Here is a 22,052-nt window from a genome sequence, read left to right as displayed (position 1 = left end):
TCACAAGAAACTCACACTTGTTCCAATCTCAACGTTTAGCCATCTGGCAATACAGCCCACGAGAGTTGCTTTCTCTACCCGAATGTAAGCCTCCCCCGTATATTTTTCTTGTCCTTCTTTGAATGTAGTTTTGTAACCCTGCGCACCAGCCCTGAGAGCTACTTTCTCTAAGTGGCTGTAAATATCCCTATGAATACATACTCTCGCACATCTTCCAAACTGGAGTTCAGCAAGGTGACAAGCCACCGCTCCATAGGTGCTTTCACTAAGTCAAGGTAAGAATTCCTATATATGACTCTCACACTTCTTTCCAACTAGAGTTTAGCCACCCTAAAAGGCAGCCTGCGACAGTTGCTTTCACTGAGTGAATTTAAGTGATCCTCTATATGACTCTTGCCCTTCCTGTAAACTAGAGTTTAGCAAGCCTACAAGGCGACCGCCGATACTGGCTTTCTAGCTAAGTGATTGTAAGCCTTCCTGGATACCTCGGACATGTCTTCCAAACTAGAGTTCAGCAAGCCTAAATACCACCCCCCCCCCCCGAGAGTTGCTCTCACTAACTGAAGGTTAACGTCCCTCTATAGGACTCTCGCATTTCGTCAACACTAGAGTTTAGCAAGCCTACAAACCACTCCTTCTTCGTACTTGCTTTCCCTAAGTGAATGCAAGCCTTCCTATATAGGACTCTCACAGTTCTTCTAGAGTTTAACTACAAATTACCCCCCGATAGTTTCTTGAAGTGAATGTAAGCGTTCCCATACATAGAAAGCCTCCTCCCTATCTAGCCGAGAACTCTCCTCTTCCTACATAATGACTTCTTTCTTAAGTGTGTTGGACAGGAAACTCTCACACTTCTTCCAATCTCAGAGTTTACCAGTGTAACAAAGCGCCCAACATAGTCTCTTTCTCTCAGTGAATGTAAGCGTTAATATAGAAGACCGTCTGGCACTTCCTCCATTCTAGCGTTTAGCCAGCCTACAGAGCACCACCTGCTAGTTGCTCGCTCTAAGTTAGTTTAAGCGTCCCTATACATGACTCCTTACTGCTGGGAGCTCTCCCCGTCCTACGTGATGACTTCTTTCTCAAGTGTGTTTGACAGGAAGGTCACACTTCTTCCAATCTCAGACTTTAGCAATTCTCCAATGCATCCCACTATAGTTGCTTTCATTAAGTAAATGTACGCCTTCCTGTATATGCCTCTCGCACTTCTTCCGTTCAGAAGTCTTGCAAGCCTAAAAACCACTCCGCGACACTTGCTTTCTGGAAGGGAATGTAAGCGTTCCCATGTATGTCTCACACTTCATCCAAACCAGAGGCTAGAAAGCCTAAAAATCACCCGCCGACAGTTGCTTTCTCTAAGGGAATTTAAGCATTGCTATGCACGACTCTCGCACTTCTTGCAAACTGCGGTGTAGCAATCCTGCAAACCACCGCTGATCGCTGCTTTCTGGAAGTGAATGTAAGCATTCCTATAAAGGATTCTCGCACTTCTCCCAAAGTGGACTTTAGCAAACCTACAACCCACCACCCAACAATTGCTTTCTCTCAGTCAGTGTATGTGTTCCTATCGTGACTCCCGTCTGGCTAAGAAGTATCCAGCTTTCACATAGTGACATCCTTCAGTGTGATTCACAAGAAACTCACACTTGTTCCAATCTCAACGTTTAGCCATCTGGCAATACACCCCACGAGAGTTGCTTTCTCTACCCGAATGTAAGCCTCCCCCGTATATTTTTCTTGTCCTTCTTTGAATGTAGTTTTTAACCCTGCGCACCAGCCCTGAGAGCTACTTTCTCTAAGTGGCTGTAAATATCCCTATGAATACATACTCTCGCACATCTTCCAAACTGGAGTTCAGCAAGACGACAAGCCACCGCTCCATAGGTGCTTTCACTAAGTCAAGGTAAGAATTCCTATATATGACTCTCACACTTCCTTCCAACTAGAGTTTAGCCACCCTAAAAGGCAGCCTGCGACAGTTGCTTTCACTGAGTGAATTTAAGTGATCCTCTATATGACTCTTGCCCTTCCCGGAAACTAGAGTTTAGCAAGCCTACAAGGCGACCGCCGATACTGGCTTTCTAGCTAAGTGATTGTAAGCCTTCCTGGATAACTCGGACATGTCTTCCAAACTAGAGTTCAGCAAGCCTAAATACCACCCCCCCCCGAGAGTTGCTCTCACTAACTGAAGGTTAACGTCCCTCTATAGGACTCTCGCATTTCGTCAACACTAGAGTTTAGCAAGCCTACAAACCACTCCTTCTTCGTACTTGCTTTCCCTAAGTCAATGCAAGCCTTCCTATATAGGACTCTCACAGTTCTTCTAGAGTTTAACTACAAATTACCCCCCGATAGTTTCTTGAAGTGAATGTAAGCGTTCCCATACATAGAAAGCGTCCTCCCTTTCTAGCCGAGAACTCTCCTCTTCCTACATAATGACTTCTTTCCTAAGTGCGTTGGACAGGAAACTCTCACACTTCTTCCAATCTCAGAGTTTACCAGTGTAACAAAGCGCCCAACATAGTCTCTTTCTCTCAGTGAATGTAAGCGTTAATATAGAAGACCGTCTGGCACTTCCTCCATTCTAGCGTTTAGCCAGCCTACAGAGCACCACCTGCTAGTTGCTCGCTCTAAGTTAGTTTAAGCGTCCCTATACATGACTCCTTACTGCTGGGAGCTCTCCCCGTCCTACGTGATGACTTCTTTCTCAAGTGTGTTTGACAGGAAGGTCACACTTCTTCCAATCTCAGACTTTAGCAATTCTCCAATGCATCCCACTATAGTTGCTTTCATTAAGTAAATGTACGCCTTCCTGTATATGCCTCTCGCACTTCTTCCGTTCAGAAGTCTTGCAAGCCTAAAAACCACTCCGCGACACTTGCTTTCTGGAAGGGAATGTAAGCGTTCCCATGTATGTCTCACACTTCATCCAAACCAGAGGCTAGAAAGCCTAAAAATCACCCGCCGACAGTTGCTTTCTCTAAGGGAATTTAAGCATTGCTATGCACGACTCTCGCACTTCTTGCAAACTGCGGTGTAGCAATCCTGCAAACCACCGCTGATCGCTGCTTTCTGGAAGTGAATGTAAGCATTCCTATAAAGGATTCTCGCACTTCTTCCAAACTGGACTTTAGCAAACCTACAACCCACCACCCAACAATTGCTTTCTCTCAGTCAGTGTATGTGTTCCTATCGTGACTCCCGTCTGGCTAAGAAGTATCCAGCTTTTACATAGTGACTTCATCCTTCACTGTGTTTCACAAGAAACTCACACTTGTTCCAATCTCAACGTTTAGCCATCTGGCAATACACCCCACGAGAGTTGCTTTCTCTACCCGAATGTAAGCCTCCCCCGTATATTTTTCTTGTCCTTCTTTGAATGTAGTTTTGTAACCCTGCGCACCAGCCCTGAGAGCTACTTTCTCTAAGTGGCTGTAAATATCCCTATGAATACATACTCTCGCACATCTTCCAAACTGGAGTTCAGCAAGACGACAAGCCACCGCTCCATAGGTGCTTTCACTAAGTCAAGGTAAGAATTCCTATATATGACTCTCACACTTCCTTCCAACTAGAGTTTAGCCACCCTAAAAGGCAGCCTGCGACAGTTGCTTTCACTGAGTGAATTTAAGTGATCCTCTATATGACTCTTGCCCTTCCTGGAAACTAGAGTTTAGCAAGCCTACAAGGCGACCGCCGATACTGGCTTTCTAGCTAAGTGATTGTAAGCCTTCCTGGATAACTCGGACATGTCTTCCAAACTAGAGTTCAGCATGCCTAAATACCACCCCCCTCCCCGAGAGTTGCTCTCACTAACTGAAGGTTAACGTCCCTCTATAGGACTCTCGCATTTCGTCAACACTAGAGTTTAGCAAGCCTACAAACCACTCCTTCTTCGTACTTGCTTTCCCTAAGTGAATGCAAGCCTTCCTATATAGGACTCTCACAGTTCTTCTAGAGTTTAACTACAAATTACCCCCCGATAGTTTCTTGAAGTGAATGTAAGCGTTCCCATACATAGAAAGCCTCCTCCCTTTCTAGCCGAGAACTCTCCTCTTCCTACATAATGACTTCTTTCTTAAGTGCGTTGGACAGGAAACTCTCACACTTCTTCCAATCTCAGAGTTTACCAGTGTAACAAAGCGCCCAACATAGTCTCTTTCTCTCAGTGAATGTAAGCGTTAATATAGAAGACCGTCTGGCACTTCCTCCATTCTAGCGTTTAGCCAGCCTACAGAGCACCACCTGCTAGTTGCTCGCTCTAAGTTAGTTTAAGCGTCCCTATACATGACTCCTTACTGCTGGGAGCTCTCCCCGTCCTACGTGATGACTTCTTTCTCAAGTGTGTTTGACAGGAAGGTCACACTTCTTCCAATCTCAGACTTTAGCAATTCTCCAATGCAGCCCACTATAGTTGCTTTCATTAAGTAAATGTACGCCTTCCTGTATATGCCTCTCGCACTTCTTCCGTTCAGAAGTCTTGCAAGCCTAAAAACCACTCCGCGACACTTGCTTTCTGGAAGGGAATGTAAGCGTTCCCATGTATGTCTCACACTTCATCCAAACCAGAGGCTAGAAAGCCTAAAAATCACCCGCCGACAGTTGCTTTCTCTAAGGGAATTTAAGCATTGCTATGCACGACTCTCGCACTTCTTGCAAACTGCGGTGTAGCAATCCTGCAAACCACCGCTGATCGCTGCTTTCTGGAAGTGAATGTAAGCATTCCTATAAAGGATTCTCGCACTTCTTCAAAACTGGACTTTAGCAAACCTACAACCCACCACCCAACAATTGCTTTCTCTCAGTCAGTGTATGTGTTCCTATCGTGACTCCCGTCTGGCTAAGAAGTATCCAGCTTTTACATAGTGACTTCATCCTTCAGTGTGATTCACAAGAAACTCACACTTGTTCCAATCTCAACGTTTAGCCATCTGGCAATACACCCCACGAGAGTTGCTTTCTCTACCCGAATGTAAGCCTCCCCCGTATATTTTTCTTGTCCTTCTTTGAATGTAGTTTTGTAACCCTGCGCACCAGCCCTGAGAGCTACTTTCTCTAAGTGGCTGTAAATATCCCTATGAATACATACTCTCGCACATCTTCCAAACTGGAGTTCAGCAAGACGACAAGCCACCGCTCCATAGGTGCTTTCACTAAGTCAAGGTAAGAATTCCTATATATGACTCTCACACTTCCTTCCAACTAGAGTTTAGCCACCCTAAAAGGCAGCCTGCGACAGTTGCTTTCACTGAGTGAATTTAAGTGATCCTCTATATGACTCTTGCCCTTCCTGTAAACTAGGGTTTAGCAAGCCTACAAGGCGACCGCCGATACTGGCTTTCTAGCTAAGTGATTGTAAGCCTTCCTGGATAACTCGGACATGTCTTCCAAACTAGAGTTCAGCAAGCCTAAATACCACCCCCCCCCCCGAGAGAGGCTCTCACTAACTGAAGGTTAACGTCCCTCTATAGGACTCTCGCATTTCGTCAACACTAGAGTTTAGCAAGCCTACAAACCACTCCTTCTTCGTACTTGCTTTCCCTAAGTGAATGCAAGCCTTCCTATATAGGACTCTCACAGTTCTTCTAGAGTTTAACTACAAATTACCCCCTGATAGTTTCTTGAAGTGAATGTAAGCGTTCCCATACATAGAAAGCGTCCTCCCTTTCTAGCCGAGAACTCTCCTCTTCCTACATAATGACTTCTTTCCTAAGTGCGTTGGACAGGAAACTCTCACACTTCTTCCAATCTCAGAGTTTACCAGTGTAACAAAGCGCCCAACATAGTCTCTTTCTCTCAGTGAATGTAAGCGTTAATATAGAAGACCGTCTGGCACTTCCTCCATTCTAGCGTTTAGCCAGCCTACAGAGCACCACCTGCTAGTTGCTCGCTCTAAGTTAGTTTAAGCGTCCCTATACATGACTCCTTACTGCTGGGAGCTCTCCCCGTCCTACGTGATGACTTCTTTCTCAAGTGTGTTTGACAGGAAGGTCACACTTCTTCCAATCTCAGACTTTAGCAATTCTCCAATGCAGCCCACTATAGTTGCTTTCATTAAGTAAATGTACGCCTTCCTGTATATGCCTCTCGCACTTCTTCCGTTCAGAAGTCTTGCAAGCCTAAAAACCACTCCGCGACACTTGCTTTCTGGAAGGGAATGTAAGCGTTCCCATGTATGTCTCACACTTCATCCAAACCAGAGGCTAGAAAGCCTAAAAATCACCCGCCGACAGTTGCTTTCTCTAAGGGAATTTAAGCATTGCTATGCACGACTCTCGCACTTCTTGCAAACTGCGGTGTAGCAATCCTGCAAACCACCGCTGATCGCTGCTTTCTGGAAGTGAATGTAAGCATTCCTATAAAGGATTCTCGCACTTCTTCCAAAGTGGACTTTAGCAAACCTACAACCCACCACCCAACAATTGCTTTCTCTCAGTCAGTGTATGTGTTCCTATCGTGACTCCCGTCTGGCTAAGAAGTATCCAGCTTTTACATAGTGACTTCATCCTTCAGTGTGATTCACAAGAAACTCACACTTGTTCCAATCTCAACGTTTAGCCATCTGGCAATACACCCCACGAGAGTTGCTTTCTCTACCCGAATGTAAGCCTCCCCCGTATATTTTTCTTGTCCTTCTTTGAATGTAGTTTTGTAACCCTGCGCACCAGCCCTGAGAGCTACTTTCTCTAAGTGGCTGTAAATATCCCTATGAATACATACGCTCGCACATCTTCCAAACTGGAGTTCAGCAAGACGACAAGCCACCGCTCCATAGGTGCTTTCACTAAGTCAAGGTAAGAATTCCTATATATGACTCTCACACTTCTTTCCAACTAGAGTTTAGCCACCATAAAAGGCAGCCCGCGACAGTTGCTTTCACTGAGTGAATTTAAGTGATCCTCTATATGACTCTTGCCCTTCCTGGAAACTAGAGTTTAGCTAGCCTACAAGGCGACCGCCGATACTGGCTTTCTAGCTAAGTGATTGTAAGCCTTCCTGGATAACTCGGACATGTCTTCCAAACTAGAGTTCAGCAAGCCTAAATACCACCCCCCCCCCGAGAGTTGCTCTCACTAACTGAAGGTTATCGTCCCTCTATAGGACTCTCGCATTTCGTCAACACTAGAGTTTAGCAAGCCTACAAACCACTCCTTCTTCGTACTTGCTTTCCCTAAGTGAATGCAAGCCTTCCTATATAGGACTCTCACAGTTCTTCTAGAGTTTAACTACAAATTACCCCCCGATAGTTTCTTGAAGTGAATGTAAGCGTTCCCATACATAGAAAGCCTCCTCCCTTTCTAGCCGAGAACTCTCCTCTTCCTACATAATGACTTCTTTCCTAAGTGCGTTGGACAGGAAACTCTCACACTTCTTCCAATCTCAGAGTTTACCAGTGTAACAAAGCGCCCAACATAGTCTCTTTCTCTCAGTGAATGTAAGCGTTAATATAGAAGACCGTCTGGCACTTCCTCCATTCTAGCGTTTAGCCAGCCTACAGAGCACCACCTGCTAGTTGCTCTGTCTAAGTTAGTTTAAGCGTCCCTATACATGACTCCTTACTGCTGGGAGCTCTCCCCGTCCTACGTGATGACTTCTTTCTCAAGTGTGTTTGACAGGAAGGTCACACTTCTTCCAATCTCAGACTTTAGCAATTCTCCAATGCAGCCCACTATAGTTGCTTTCATTAAGTAAATGTACGCCTTCCTGTATATGCCTCTCGCACTTCTTCCGTTCAGAAGTCTTGCAAGCCTAAAAACCACTCCGCGACACTTGCTTTCTGGAAGGGAATGTAAGCGTTCCCATGTATGTCTCACACTTCATCCAAACCAGAGGCTAGAAAGCCTAAAAATCACCCGCCGACAGTTGCTTTCTCTAAGGGAATTTAAGCATTGCTATGCACGACTCTCGCACTTCTTGCAAACTGCGGTGTAGCAATCCTGCAAACCACCGCTGATCGCTGCTTTCTGGAAGTGAATGTAAGCATTCCTATAAAGGATTCTCGCACTTCTTCCAAAGTGGACTTTAGCAAACCTACAACCCACCACCCAACAATTGCTTTCTCTCAGTCAGTGTATGTGTTCCTATCGTGACTCCCGTCTGGCTAAGAAGTATCCAGCTTTTACATAGTGACTTCATCCTTCAGTGTGATTCACAAGAAACTCACACTTGTTCCAATCTCAACGTTTAGCCATCTGGCAATACACCCCACGAGAGTTGCTTTCTCTACCCGAATGTAAGCCTCCCCCGTATATTTTTCTTGTCCTTCTTTGAATGTAGTTTTGTAACCCTGCACACCAGCCCTGAGAGCTACTTTCTCTAAGTGGCTGTAAATATCCCTATGAATACATACTCTCGCACATCTTCCAAACTGGAGTTCAGCAAGATGACAAGCCACCGCTCCATAGGTGCTTTCACTAAGTCAAGGTAAGAATTCCTATATATGACTCTCACACTTCCTTCCAACTAGAGTTTAGCCACCCTAAAAGGCAGCCTGCGACAGGTGCTTTCACTGAGTGAATTTAAGTGATCCTCTATATGACTCTTGCCCTTCCTGGAAACTAGAGTTTAGCAAGCCTACAAGGCGACCGCCGATACTGGCTTTCTAGCTAAGTGATTGTAAGTCTTCCTGGATAACTCGGACATGTCTTCCAAACTAGAGTTCAGCAAGCCTAAATACCCCCCCCCCCCCGAGAGTTGCTCTCACTAACTGAAGGTTAACGTCCCTCTATAGGACTCTCGCATTTCGTCAACACTAGAGTTTAGCAAGCCTACAAACCACTCCTTCTTCGTACTTGCTTTCCCTAAGTGAATGCAAGCCTTCCTGTATAGGACTCTCACAGTTCTTCTAGAGTTTAACTACAAAATACCCCCCGATAGTTTCTTGAAGTGAATGTAAGCGTTCCCATACATAGAAAGCGTCCTCCCTTTCTAGCCGAGAACTCTCCTCTTCCTACATAATGACTTCTTTCTTAAGTGCGTTGGACAGGAAACTCTCACACTTCTTCCAATCTCAGAGTTTACCAGTGTAACAAAGCGCCCAACATAGTCTCTTTCTCTCAGTGAATGTAAGCGTTAATATAGAAGACCGTCTGGCACTTCCTCCATTCTAGCGTTTAGCCAGCCTACAGAGCACCACCTGGTAGTTGCTCGCTCTAAGTTAGTTTAAGCGTCCCTATACATGACTCCTTACTGCTGGGAGCTCTCCCCGTCCTACGTGATGACTTCTTTCTCAAGTGTGTTTGACAGGAAGGTCACACTTCTTCCAATCTCAGACTTTAGCAATTCTCCAATGCAGCCCACTATAGTTGCTTTCATTAAGTAAATGTACGCCTTCCTGTATATGCCTCTCGCACTTCTTCCGTTCAGAAGTCTTGCAAGCCTAAAAACCACTCCGCGACACTTGCTTTCTGGAAGGGAATGTAAGCGTTCCCATGTATGTCTCACACTTCATCCAAACCAGAGGCTAGAAAGCCTAAAAATCACCCGCCGACAGTTGCTTTCTCTAAGGGAATTTAAGCATTGCTATGCACGACTCTCGCACTTCTTGCAAACTGCGGTGTAGCAATCCTGCAAACCACCGCTGATCGCTGCTTTCTGGAAGTGAATGTAAGCATTCCTATAAAGGATTCTCGCACTTCTTCCAAACTGGACTTTAGCAAACCTACAACCCACCACCCAACAATTGCTTTCTCTCAGTCAGTGTATGTGTTCCTATCGTGACTCCCGTCTGGCTAAGAAGTATCCAGCTTTTACATAGTGACTTCATCCTTCAGTGTGATTCACAAGAAACTCACACTTGTTCCAATCTCAACGTTTAGCCATCTGGCAATACACCCCACGAGAGTTGCTTTCTCTACCCGAATGTAAGCCTCCCCCGTATATTTTTCTTGTCCTTCTTTGAATGTAGTTTTGTAACCCTGCGCACCAGCCCTGAGAGCTACTTTCTCTAAGTGGCTGTAAATATCCCTATGAATACATACTCTCGCACATCTTCCAAACTGGAGTTCAGCAAGACGACAAGCCACCGCTCCATAGGTGCTTTCACTAAGTCAAGGTAAGAATTCCTATATATGACTCTCACACTTCTTTCCAACTAGAGTTTAGCCACCCTAAAAGGCAGCCCGCGACAGTTGCTTTCACTGAGTGAATTTAAGTGATCCTCTATATGACTCTTGCCCTTCCTGGAAACTAGAGTTTAGCAAGCCTACAAGGCGACCGCCGATACTGGCTTTCTAGCTAAGTGATTGTAAGCCTTCCTGGATAACTCGGACATGTCTTCCAAACTAGAGTTCAGCAAGCCTAAATACCACCCCCCCACCCCCCCGAGAGTTGCTCTCACTAACTGAAGGTTAACGTCCCTCTATAGGACTCTCGCATTTCGTCAACACTAGAGTTTAGCAAGCCTACAAACCACTCCTTCTTCGTACTTGCTTTCCCTAAGTGAATGCAAGCCTTCCTATATAGGACTCTCACAGTTCTTCTAGAGTTTAACTACAAATTACCCCCCGATAGTTTCTTGAAGTGAATGTAAGCGTTCCCATACATAGAAATCCTCCTCCCTTTCTAGCCGAGAACTCTCCTCTTCCTACATAATGACTTCTTTCCTATGTGCATTGTACAGGAAACTCTCACACTTCTTCCAATCTCAGAGTTTACCAGTGTAACAAAGCGCCCAACATAGTCTCTTTCTCTCAGTGAATGTAAGCGTTCATATAGAAGAGCATCTGGCACTTCCTCCATTCTTGCGTTTAGCCAGCCTACAGAGCACCACCTGCTAGTTGCTCTGTCTAAGTTAGTTTAAGCGTCCCTATACATGACTCCTTACTGCTGGGAGCTCTCCCCGTCCTACGTGATGACTTCTTTCTCAAGTGTGTTTGACAGGAAGGTCACACTTCTTCCAATCTCAGACTTTAGCAATTCTCCAATGCATCCCACTATAGTTGCTTTCATTAAGTAAATGTACGCCTTCCTGTATATGCCTCTCGCACTTCTTCCGTTCAGAAGTCTTGCAAGCCTAAAAACCACTCCGCGACACTTGCTTTCTGGAAGGGAATGTAAGCGTTCCCATGTATGTCTCACACTTCATCCAAACCAGAGGCTAGAAAGCCTAAAAATCACCCGCCGACAGTTGCTTTCTCTAAGGGAATTTAAGCATTGCTATGCACGACTCTCGCACTTCTTGCAAACTGCGGTGTAGCAATCCTGCAAACCACCGCTGATCGCTGCTTTCTGGAAGTGAATGTAAGCATTCCTATAAAGGATTCTCGCACTTCTTCCAAACTGGACTTTAGCAAACCTACAACCCACCACCCAACAATTGCTTTCTCTCAGTCAGTGTATGTGTTCCTATCGTGACTCCCGTCTGGCTAAGAAGTATCCAGCTTTTACATAGTGACTTCATCCTTCAGTGTGATTCACAAGAAACTCACACTTGTTCCAATCTCAACGTTTAGCCATCTGGCAATACACCCCACGAGAGTTGCTTTCTCTACCCGAATGTAAGCCTCCCCCGTATATTTTTCTTGTCCTTCTTTGAATGTAGTTTTGTAACCCTGCGCACCAGCCCTGAGAGCTACTTTCTCTAAGTGGCTGTAAATATCCCTATGAATACATACTCTCGCACATCTTCCAAACTGGAGTTCAGCAAGACGACAAGCCACCGCTCCATAGGTGCTTTCACTAAGTCAAGGTAAGAATTCCTATATATGACTCTCACACTTCCTTCCAACAAGAGTTTAGCCACCCTAAAAGGCAGCCTGCGACAGTGGCTTTCACTGAGTGAATTTAAGTGATCCTCTATATGACTCTTGCCCTTCCTGGAAACTAGATTTTAGCAAGCCTACAAGGCGACCGCCGATACTGGCTTTCTAGCTAAGTGATTGTAAGCCTTCCTGGATAACTCGGACATGTCTTCCAAACTAGAGTTCAGCAAGCCTAAATACCACCCCCCCCCCCCGAGAGTTGCTCTCACTAACTGAAGGTTAACGTCCCTCTATAGGACTCTCGCATTTCGTCAACACTAGAGTTTAGCAAGCCTACAAACCACTCCTTCTTCGTACTTGCTTTCCCTAAGTGAATGCAAGCCTTCCTATATAGGACTCTCACAGTTCTTCTAGAGTTTAACTACAAATTACCCCCTGATAGTTTCTTGAAGTGAATGTAAGCGTTCCCATACATAGAAAGCCTCCTCCCTTTCTAGCCGAGAACTCTCCTCTTCCTACATAATGACTTCTTTCCTAAGTGCGTTGGACAGGAAACTCTCACACTTCTTCCAATCTCAGAGTTTACCAGTGTAACAAAGCGCCCAACATAGTCTCTTTCTCTCAGTGAATGTAAGCGTTAATATAGAAGACCGTCTGGCACTTCCTCCATTCTAGCGTTTAGCCAGCCTACAGAGCACCACCTGCTAGTTGCTCGCTCTAAGTTAGTTTAAGCGTCCCTATACATGACTCCTTACTGCTGGGAGCTCTCCCCGTCCTACGTGATGACTTCTTTCTCAAGTGTGTTTGACAGGAAGGTCACACTTCTTCCAATCTCAGACTTTAGCAATTCTCCAATGCATCCCACTATAGTTGCTTTCATTAAGTAAATGTACGCCTTCCTGTATATGCCTCTCGCACTTCTTCCGTTCAGAAGTCTTGCAAGCCTAAAAACCACTCCGCGACACTTGCTTTCTGGAAGGGAATGTAAGCGTTCCCATGTACGTCTCACACTTCATCCAAACCAGAGGCTAGAAAGCCTAAAAATCACCCGCCGACAGTTGCTTTCTCTAAGGGAATTTAAGCTTTGCTATGCATGACTCTCGCACTTCTTGCAAACTGCGGTGTAGCAATCCTGCAAACCACCGCTGATCGCTGCTTTCTGGAAGTGAATGTAAGCATTCCTATAAAGGATTCTCGCACTTCTTCCAAACTGGACTTTAGCAAACCTACAACCCACCACCCAACAATTGCTTTCTCTCAGTCAGTGTATGTGTTCCTATCGTGACTCCCGTCTGGCTAAGAAGTATCCAGCTTTTACATAGTGACTTCATCCTTCAGTGTGATTCACAAGAAACTCACACTTGTTCCAATCTCAACGTTTAGCCATCTGGCTATACACCCCACGAGAGTTGCTTTCTCTACCCGAATGTAAGCCTCCCCCGTATATTTTTCTTGTCCTTCTTTGAATGTAGTTTTGTAACCCTGCGCACCAGCCCTGAGAGCTACTTTCTCTAAGTGGCTGTAAATATCCCTATGAATACATACTCTCGCACATCTTCCAAACTGGAGTTCAGCAAGACGACAAGCCACCGCTCCATAGGTGCTTTCACTAAGTCAAGGTAAGAATTCCTATATATGACTCTCACACTTCCTTCCAACTAGAGTTTAGCCACCCTAAAAGGCAGCCTGCGACAGTTGCTTTCACTGAGTGAATTTAAGTGATCCTCTATATGACTCTTGCCCTTCCTGGAAACTAGAGTTTAGCAAGCCTACAAGGCGACCGCCAATACTGGCTTTCTAGCTAAGTGATTGTAAGCCTTCCTAGATAACTCGGACATGTCTTCCAAACTAGAGTTCAGCAAGCCTAAATACCACCCCCCTCCCCGAGAGTTGCTCTCACTAACTGAAGGTTAACGTCCCTCTATAGGACTCTCGCATTTCGTCAACACTAGAGTTTAGCAAGCCTACAAACCACTCCTTCTTCGTACTTGCTTTCCCTAAGTGAATGCAAGCCTTCCTATATAGGACTCTCACAGTTCTTCTAGAGTTTAACTACAAATTACCCCCCGATAGTTTCTTGAAGTGAATGTAAGCGTTCCCATACATAGAAAGCCTCCTCCCTTTCTAGCCGAGAACTCTCCTCTTCCTACATAATGACTTCTTTCTTAAGTGCGTTGGACAGGAAACTCTCACACTTCTTCCAATCTCAGAGTTTACCAGTGTAACAAAGCGCCCAACATAGTCTCTTTCTCTCAGTGAATGTAAGCGTTAATATAGAAGACCGTCTGGCACTTCCTCCATTCTAGCGTTTAGCCAGCCTACAGAGCACCACCTGCTAGTTGCTCGCTCTAAGTTAGTTTAAGCGTCCCTATACATGACTCTTTACTGCTGGGAGCTCTCCCCGTCCTACGTGATGACTTCTTTCTCAAGTGTGTTTGACAGGAAGGTCATACTTCTTCCAATCTCAGACTTTAGCAATTCTCCAATGCATCCCACTATAGTTGCTTTCATTAAGTAAATGTACGCCTTCCTGTATATGCCTCTCGCACTTCTTCCGTTCAGAAGTCTTGCAAGCCTAAAAACCACTCCGCGACACTTGCTTTCTGGAAGGGAATGTAAGCGTTCCCATGTACGTCTCACACTTCATCCAAACCAGAGGCTAGAAAGCCTAAAAATCACCCGCCGACAGTTGCTTTCTCTAAGGGAATTGAAGCTTTGCTATGCATGACTCTCGCACTTCTTGCAAACTGCGGTGTAGCAATCCTGCAAACCACCGCTGATCGCTGCTTTCTGGAAGTGAATGTAAGCATTCCTATAAAGGATTCTCGCACTTCTTCCAAACTGGACTTTAGCAAACCTACAACCCACCACCCAACAATTGCTTTCTCTCAGTCAGTGTATGTGTTCCTATCGTGACTCCCGTCTGGCTAAGAAGTATTCAGCTTTTACATAGTGACTTCATCCTTCAGTGTGATTCACAAGAAACTCACACTTGTTCCAATCTCAACGTTTAGCCATCTGGCAATACACCCCACGAGAGTTGCTTTCTCTACCCGAATGTAAGCCTCCCCCGTATATTTTTCTTGTCCTTCTTTGAATGTAGTTTTGTAACCCTGCGCACCAGCCCTGAGAGCTACTTTCTCTAAGTGGCTGTAAATATCCCTATGAATACATACTCTCGCACACTTCCAAACTGGAGTTCAGCAAGACGACAAGCCACCGCTCCATAGGTGCTTTCACTAAGTCAAGGTAAGAATTCCTATATATGACTCTCACACTTCCTTCCAACTAGAGTTTAGCCACCCTAAAAGGCAGCCTGCGACAGTTGCTTTCACTGAGTGAATTTAAGTGATCCTCTATATGACTCTTGCCCTTCCTGGAAACTAGAGTTTAGCAAGCCTACAAGGCGACCGCCGATACTGGCTTTCTAGCTAAGTGATTGTAAGCCTTCCTAGATAACTCGGACATGTCTTCCAAACTAGAGTTCAGCAAGCCTAAATACCACCCCCCTCCCCGAGAGTTGCTCTCACTAACTGAAGGTTAACGTCCCTCTATAGGACTCTCGCCTTTCGTCAACACTAGAGTTTAGCAAGCCTACAAACTACTCCTTCTTCGTACTTGCTTTCCCTAAGTGAATGCAAGCCTTCCTATATAGGACTCTCACATTTCTTCTAGAGTTTAACTACAAATTACCCCCCGATAGTTTCTTGAAGTGAATGTAAGCGTTCCCATACATAGAAAGCCTCCTCCCTTTCTAGCCGAGAACTCTCCTCTTCCTACATAATGACTTCTTTCTTAAGTGCGTTGGACAGGAAACTCTCACACTTCTTCCAATCTCAGAGTTTACCAGTGTAACAAAGCGCCCAACATAGTCTCTTTCTCTCAGTGAATGTAAGCGTTAATATAGAAGACCGTCTGGCACTTCCTCCATTCTAGCGTTTAGCCAGCCTACAGAGCACCACCTGCTAGTTGCTCGCTCTAAGTTAGTTTAAGCGTCCCTATACATGACTCTTTACTGCTGGGAGCTCTCCCCGTCCTACGTGATGACTTCTTTCTCAATGTGTTTGACAGGAAGGTCACACTTCTTCCAATCTCAGACTTTAGCAATTCTCCAATGCATCCCACTATAGTTGCTTTCATTAAGTAAATGTACGCCTTCCTGTATATGCCTCTCGCACTTCTTCCGTTCAGAAGTCTTGCAAGCCTAAAAACCACTCCGCGACACTTGCTTTCTGGAAGGGAATGTAAGCGTTCCCATGTACGTCTCACACTTCATCCAAACCAGAGGCTAGAAAGCCTAAAAATCACCCGCCGACAGTTGCTTTCTCTAAGGGAATTGAAGCTTTGCTATGCATGACTCTCGCACTTCTTGCAAACTGCGGTGTAGCAATCCTGCAAACCACCGCTGATCGCTGCTTTCTGGAAGTGAATGTAAGCATTCCTATAAAGGATTCTCGCACTTCTTCCAAACTGGACTTTAGCAAACCTACAACCCACCACCCAACAATTGCTTTCTCTCAGTCAGTGTATGTGTTCCTATCGTGACTCCCGTCTGGCTAAGAAGTATCCAGCTTTTACATAGTGACTTCATCCTTCAGTGTGATTCACAAGAAACTCACACTTGTTCCAATCTCAACGTTTAGCCATCTGGCAATACACCCCACGAGAGTTGCTTTCTCTACCCGAATGTAAGCCTCCCCCGTATATTTTTCTTGTCCTTCTTTGAATGTAGTTTTGTAACCCTGCGCACCAGCCCTGAGAGCTACTTTCTCTAAGTGGCTGTAAATATCCCTATGAATACATACTCTCGCACACTTCCAAACTGGAGTTCAGCAAGACGACAAGCCACCGCTCCATAGGTGCTTTCACTAAGTCAAGGTAAGAATTCCTATATATGACTCTCACACTTCCTTCCAACTAGAGTTTAGCCACCCTAAAAGGCAGCCTGCGACAGTTGCTTTCACTGAGTGAATTTAAGTGATCCTCTATATGACTCTTGCCCTTCCTGGAAACTAGAGTTTAGCAAGCCTACAAGGCGACCGCCGATACTGGCTTTCTAGCTAAGTGATTGTAAGCCTTCCTAGATAACTCGGACATGTCTTCCAAACTACAGTTCAGCAAGCCTAAATACCACCCCCCTCCCCGAGAGTTGCTCTCACTAACTGAAGGTTAATGTCCCTCTATAGGACTCTCGCCTTTCGTCAACACTAGAGTTTAGCAAGCCTACAAACCACTCCTTCTTCGTACTTGCTTTCCCTAAGTGAATGCAAGCCTTCCTATATAGGACTCTCACAGTTCTTCTAGAGTTTAACTACAAATTACCCCCCGATAGTTTCTTGAAGTGAATGTAAGCGTTCCCATACATAGAAAGCCTCCTCCCTTTCTAGCCGAGAACTCTCCTCTTCCTACATAATGACTTCTTTCTTAAGTGCGTTGGACAGGAAACTCTCACACTTCTTCCAATCTCAGAGTTTACCAGTGTAACAAAGCGCCCAACATAGTCTCTTTCTCTCAGTGAATGTAAGCGTTAATATAGAAGACCGTCTGGCACTTCCTCCATTCTAGCGTTTAGCCAGCCTACAGAGCACCACCTGCTAGTTGCTCGCTCTAAGTTAGTTTAAGCGTCCCTATACATGACTCTTTACTGCTGGGAGCTCTCCCCGTCCTACGTGATGACTTCTTTCTCAAGTGTGTTTGACAGGAAGGTCACACTTCTTCCAATCTCAGACTTTAGCAATTCTCCAATGCATCCCACTATAGTTGCTTTCATTAAGTAAATGTACGCCTTCCTGTATATGCCTCTCGCACTTCTTCCGTTCAGAAGTCTTGCAAGCCTAAAAACCACTCCGCGACACTTGCTTTCTGGAAGGGAATGTAAGCGTTCCCATGTACGTCTCACACTTCATCCAAACCAGAGGCTAGAAAGCCTAAAAATCACCCGCCGACAGTTGCTTTCTCTAAGGGAATTGAAGCTTTGCTATGCATGACTCTCGCACTTCTTGCAAACTGCGGTGTAGCAATCCTGCAAACCACCGCTGATCGCTGCTTTCTGGAAGTGAATGTAAGCATTCCTATAAAGGATTCTCGCACTTCTTCCAAACTGGACTTTAGCAAACCTACAACCCACCACCCAACAATTGCTTTCTCTCAGTCAGTGTATGTGTTCCTATCGTGACTCCCGTCTGGCTAAGAAGTATCCAGCTTTTACATAGTGACTTCATCCTTCAGTGTGATTCACAAGAAACTCACACTTGTTCCAATCTCAACGTTTAGCCATCTGGCAATACACCCCACGAGAGTTGCTTTCTCTACCCGAATGTAAGCCTCCCCCGTATATTTTTCTTGTCCTTCTTTGAATGTAGTTTTGTAACCCTGCGCACCAGCCCTGAGAGCTACTTTCTCTAAGTGGCTGTAAATATCCCTATGAATACATACTCTCGCACACTTCCAAACTGGAGTTCAGCAAGACGACAAGCCACCGCTCCATAGGTGCTTTCACTAAGTCAAGGTAAGAATTCCTATATATGACTCTCACACTTCCTTCCAACTAGAGTTTAGCCACCCTAAAAGGCAGCCTGCGACAGTTGCTTTCACTGAGTGAATTTAAGTGATCCTCTATATGACTCTTGCCCTTCCTGGAAACTAGATTTTAGCAAGCCTACAAGGCGACCGCCGATACTGGCTGTCTAGCTAAGTGATTGTAAGCCTTCCTGGATAACTCGGACATGTCTTCCAAACTAGAGTTCAGCAAGCCTAAATACCACCCCCCTCCCCGAGAGTTGCTCTCACTAACTGAAGGTTAACGTCCCTCTATAGGACTCTCGCCTTTCGTCAACACTAGAGTTTAGCAAGCCTACAAACCACTCCTTCTTCGTACTTGCTTTCCCTAAGTGAATGCAAGCCTTCCTATATAGGACTCTCACAGTTCTTCTAGAGTTTAACTACAAATTACCCCCCGATAGTTTCTTGAAGTGAATGTAAGCGTTCCCATACATAGAAAGCGTCCTCCCTTTCTAGCCGAGAACTCTCCTCTTCCTACATAATGACTTCTTTCCTAAGTGCGTTGGACAGGAAACTCTCACACTTCTTCCAATCTCAGAGTTTACCAGTGTAACAAAGCGCCCAACATAGTCTCTTTCTCTCAGTGAATGTAAGCGTTCATATAGAAGACCGTCTGGCACTTCCTCCATTCTAGCGTTTAGCCAGCCTACAGAGCACCACCTGCTAGTTGCTCGCTCTAAGTTAGTTTAAGCGTCCCTATACATGACTCCTTACTGCTGGGAGCTCTCCCCGTCCTACGTGATGACTTCTTTCTCAAGTGTGTTTGACAGGAAGGTCACACTTCTTCCAATCTCAGACTTTAGCAATTCTCCAATGCATCCCACTATAGTTGCTTTCATTAAGTAAATGTACGCCTTCCTGTATATGCCTCTCGCACTTCTTCCGTTCAGAATCTTGCAAGCCTAAAAACCACTCCGCGACACTTGCTTTCTGGAAGGGAATGTAAGCGTTCCCATGTATGTCTCACACTTCATCCAAACCAGAGGCTAGAAAGCCTAAAAATCACCCGCCGACAGTTGCTTTCTCTAAGGGAATTTAAGCATTGCTATGCACGACTCTCGCACTTCTTGCAAACTGCGGTGTAGCAATCCTGCAAACCACCGCTGATCGCTGCTTTCTGGAAGTGAATGTAAGCATTCCTATAAAGGATTCTCGCACTTCTTCCAAACTGGACTTTAGCAAACCTACAACCCACCACCCAACAATTGCTTTCTCTCAGTCAGTGTATGTGTTCCTATCGTGACTCCCGTCTGGCTAAGAAGTATCCAGCTTTTACATAGTGACTTCATCCTTCAGTGTGATTCACAAGAAACTCACACTTGTTCCAATCTCAACGTTTAGCCATCTGGCAATACACCCCACGAGAGTTGCTTTCTCTACCCGAATGTAAGCCTCCCCCGTATATTTTTCTTGTCCTTCTTTGAATGTAGTTTTGTAACCCTGCGCACCAGCCCTGAGAGCTACTTTCTCTAAGTGGCTGTAAATATCCCTATGAATACATACTCTCGCACATCTTCCAAACTGGAGTTCAGCAAGACGACAAGCCACCGCTCCATAGGTGCTTTCACTAAGTCAAGGTAAGAATTCCTATATATGACTCTCACACTTCTTTCCAACTAGAGTTTAGCCACCCTAAAAGGCAGCCCGCGACAGTTGCTTTCACTGAGTGAATTTAAGTGATCCTCTATATGACTCTTGCCCTTCCTGGAAACTAGAGTTTAGCAAGCCTACAAGGCGACCGCCGATACTGGCTTTCTAGCTAAGTGATTGTAAGCCTTCCTGGATGACTCGGACATGTCTTCCAATCTAGAGTTCAGCAAGCCTAAATACCACCCCCCTCCCCGAGAGTTGCTCTCACTAACTGAAGGTTAACGGCCCTCTATAGGACTCTCGCATTTCGTCAACACTAGAGTTTAGCAAGCCTACAAACCACTCCTTCTTCGTACTTGCTTTCCCTAAGTGAATGCAAGCCTTCCTATATAGGACTCTCACAGTTCTTCTAGAGTTTAACTACAAATTACCCCCCGATAGTTTCTTGAAGTGAATGTAAGCGTTCCCATACATAGAAAGCGTCCTCCCTTTCTAGCCGAGAACTCTCCTCTTCCTACATAATGACTTCTTTCTTAAGTGCGTTGGACAGGAGACTCTCACACTTCTTCCAATCTCAGAGTTTACCAGTGTAACAAAGCGCCCAACATAGTCTCTTTCTCTCAGTGAATGTAAGCGTTAATATAGAAGACCGTCTGGCACTTCCTCCATTCTAGCGTTTAGCCAGCCTACAGAGCACCACCTGCTAGTTGCTCGCTCTAAGTTAGTTTAAGCATCCCTATACATGACTCCTTACTGCTGGGAGCTCTCCCCGTCCTACGTGATGACTTCTTTCTCAAGTGTGTTTGACAGGAAGGTCACACTTCTTCCAATCTCAGACTTTAGCAATTCTCCAATGCATCCCACTATAGTTGCTTTCATTAAGTAAATGTACGCCTTCCTGTATATGCCTCTCGCACTTCTTCCGTTCAGAAGTCTTGCAAGCCTAAAAACCACTCCGCGACACTTGCTTTCTGGAAGGGAATGTAAGCGTTCCCATGTATGTCTCACACTTCATCCAAACCAGAGGCTAGAAAGCCTAAAAATCACCCGCCGACAGTTGCTTTCTCTAAGGGAATTTAAGCATTGCTATGCACGACTCTCGCACTTCTTGCAAACTGCGGTGTAGCAATCCTGCAAACCACCGCTGATCGCTGCTTTCTGGAAGTGAATGTAAGCATTCCTATAAAGGATTCTCGCACTTCTTCCAAACTGGACTTTAGCAAACCTACAACCCACCACCCAACAATTGCTTTCTCTCAGTCAGTGTATGTGTTCCTATCGTGACTCCCGTCTGGCTAAGAAGTATCCAGCTTTTACATAGTGACTTCATCCTTCAGTGTGATTCACAAGAAACTCACACTTGTTCCAATCTCAACGTTTAGCCATCTGGCAATACACCCCACGAGAGTTGCTTTCTCTACCCGAATGTAAGCCTCCCCCGTATATTTTTCTTGTCCTTCTTTGAATGTAGTTTTGTAACCCTGCGCACCAGCCCTGAGAGCTACTTTCTCTAAGTGGCTGTAAATATCCCTATGAATACATACTCTCGCACATCTTCCAAACTGGAGTTCAGCAAGACGACAAGCCACCGCTCCATAGGTGCTTTCACTAAGTCAAGGTAAGAATTCCTATATATGACTCTCACACTTCCTTCCAACTAGAGTTTAGCCACCCTAAAAGGCAGCCTGCGACAGTTGCTTTCACTGAGTGAATTTAAGTGATTCTCTATATGACTCTTGCCCTTCCTGGAAACTAGAGTTTAGCAAGCCTACAAGGCGACCGCCGATACTGGCTTTCTAGCTAAGTGATTGTAAGCCTTCCTGGATAACTCGGACATGTCTTCCAAACTAGAGTTCAGCAAGCCTAAATACCACCCCCCTCCCCGAGAGTTGCTCTCACTAACTGAAGGTTAACGTCCTTCTATAGGACCCTCGCATTTCGTCAACACTAGAGTTTAGCAAGCCTACAAACCACTCCTTCTTCGTACTTGCTTTCCCTAAGTGAATGCAAGCCTTCCTATATAGGACTCTCACAGTTCTTCTAGAGTTTAACTACAAATTACCCCCCGATAGTTTCTTGAAGTGAATGTAAGCGTTCCCATACATAGAAAGCCTCCTCCCTTTCTAGCCGAGAACTCTCCTCTTCCTACATAATGACTTCTTTCTTAAGTGCGTTGGACAGGAAACTCTCACACTTCTT

This window comes from Eulemur rufifrons, chromosome 8 (assembly GCF_041146395.1).
Source record: "Eulemur rufifrons isolate Redbay chromosome 8, OSU_ERuf_1, whole genome shotgun sequence".
Classification (NCBI taxonomy): Eukaryota; Metazoa; Chordata; class Mammalia; order Primates; family Lemuridae; genus Eulemur; species Eulemur rufifrons.
Note: the sequence above shows the minus strand (reverse complement) of the source record.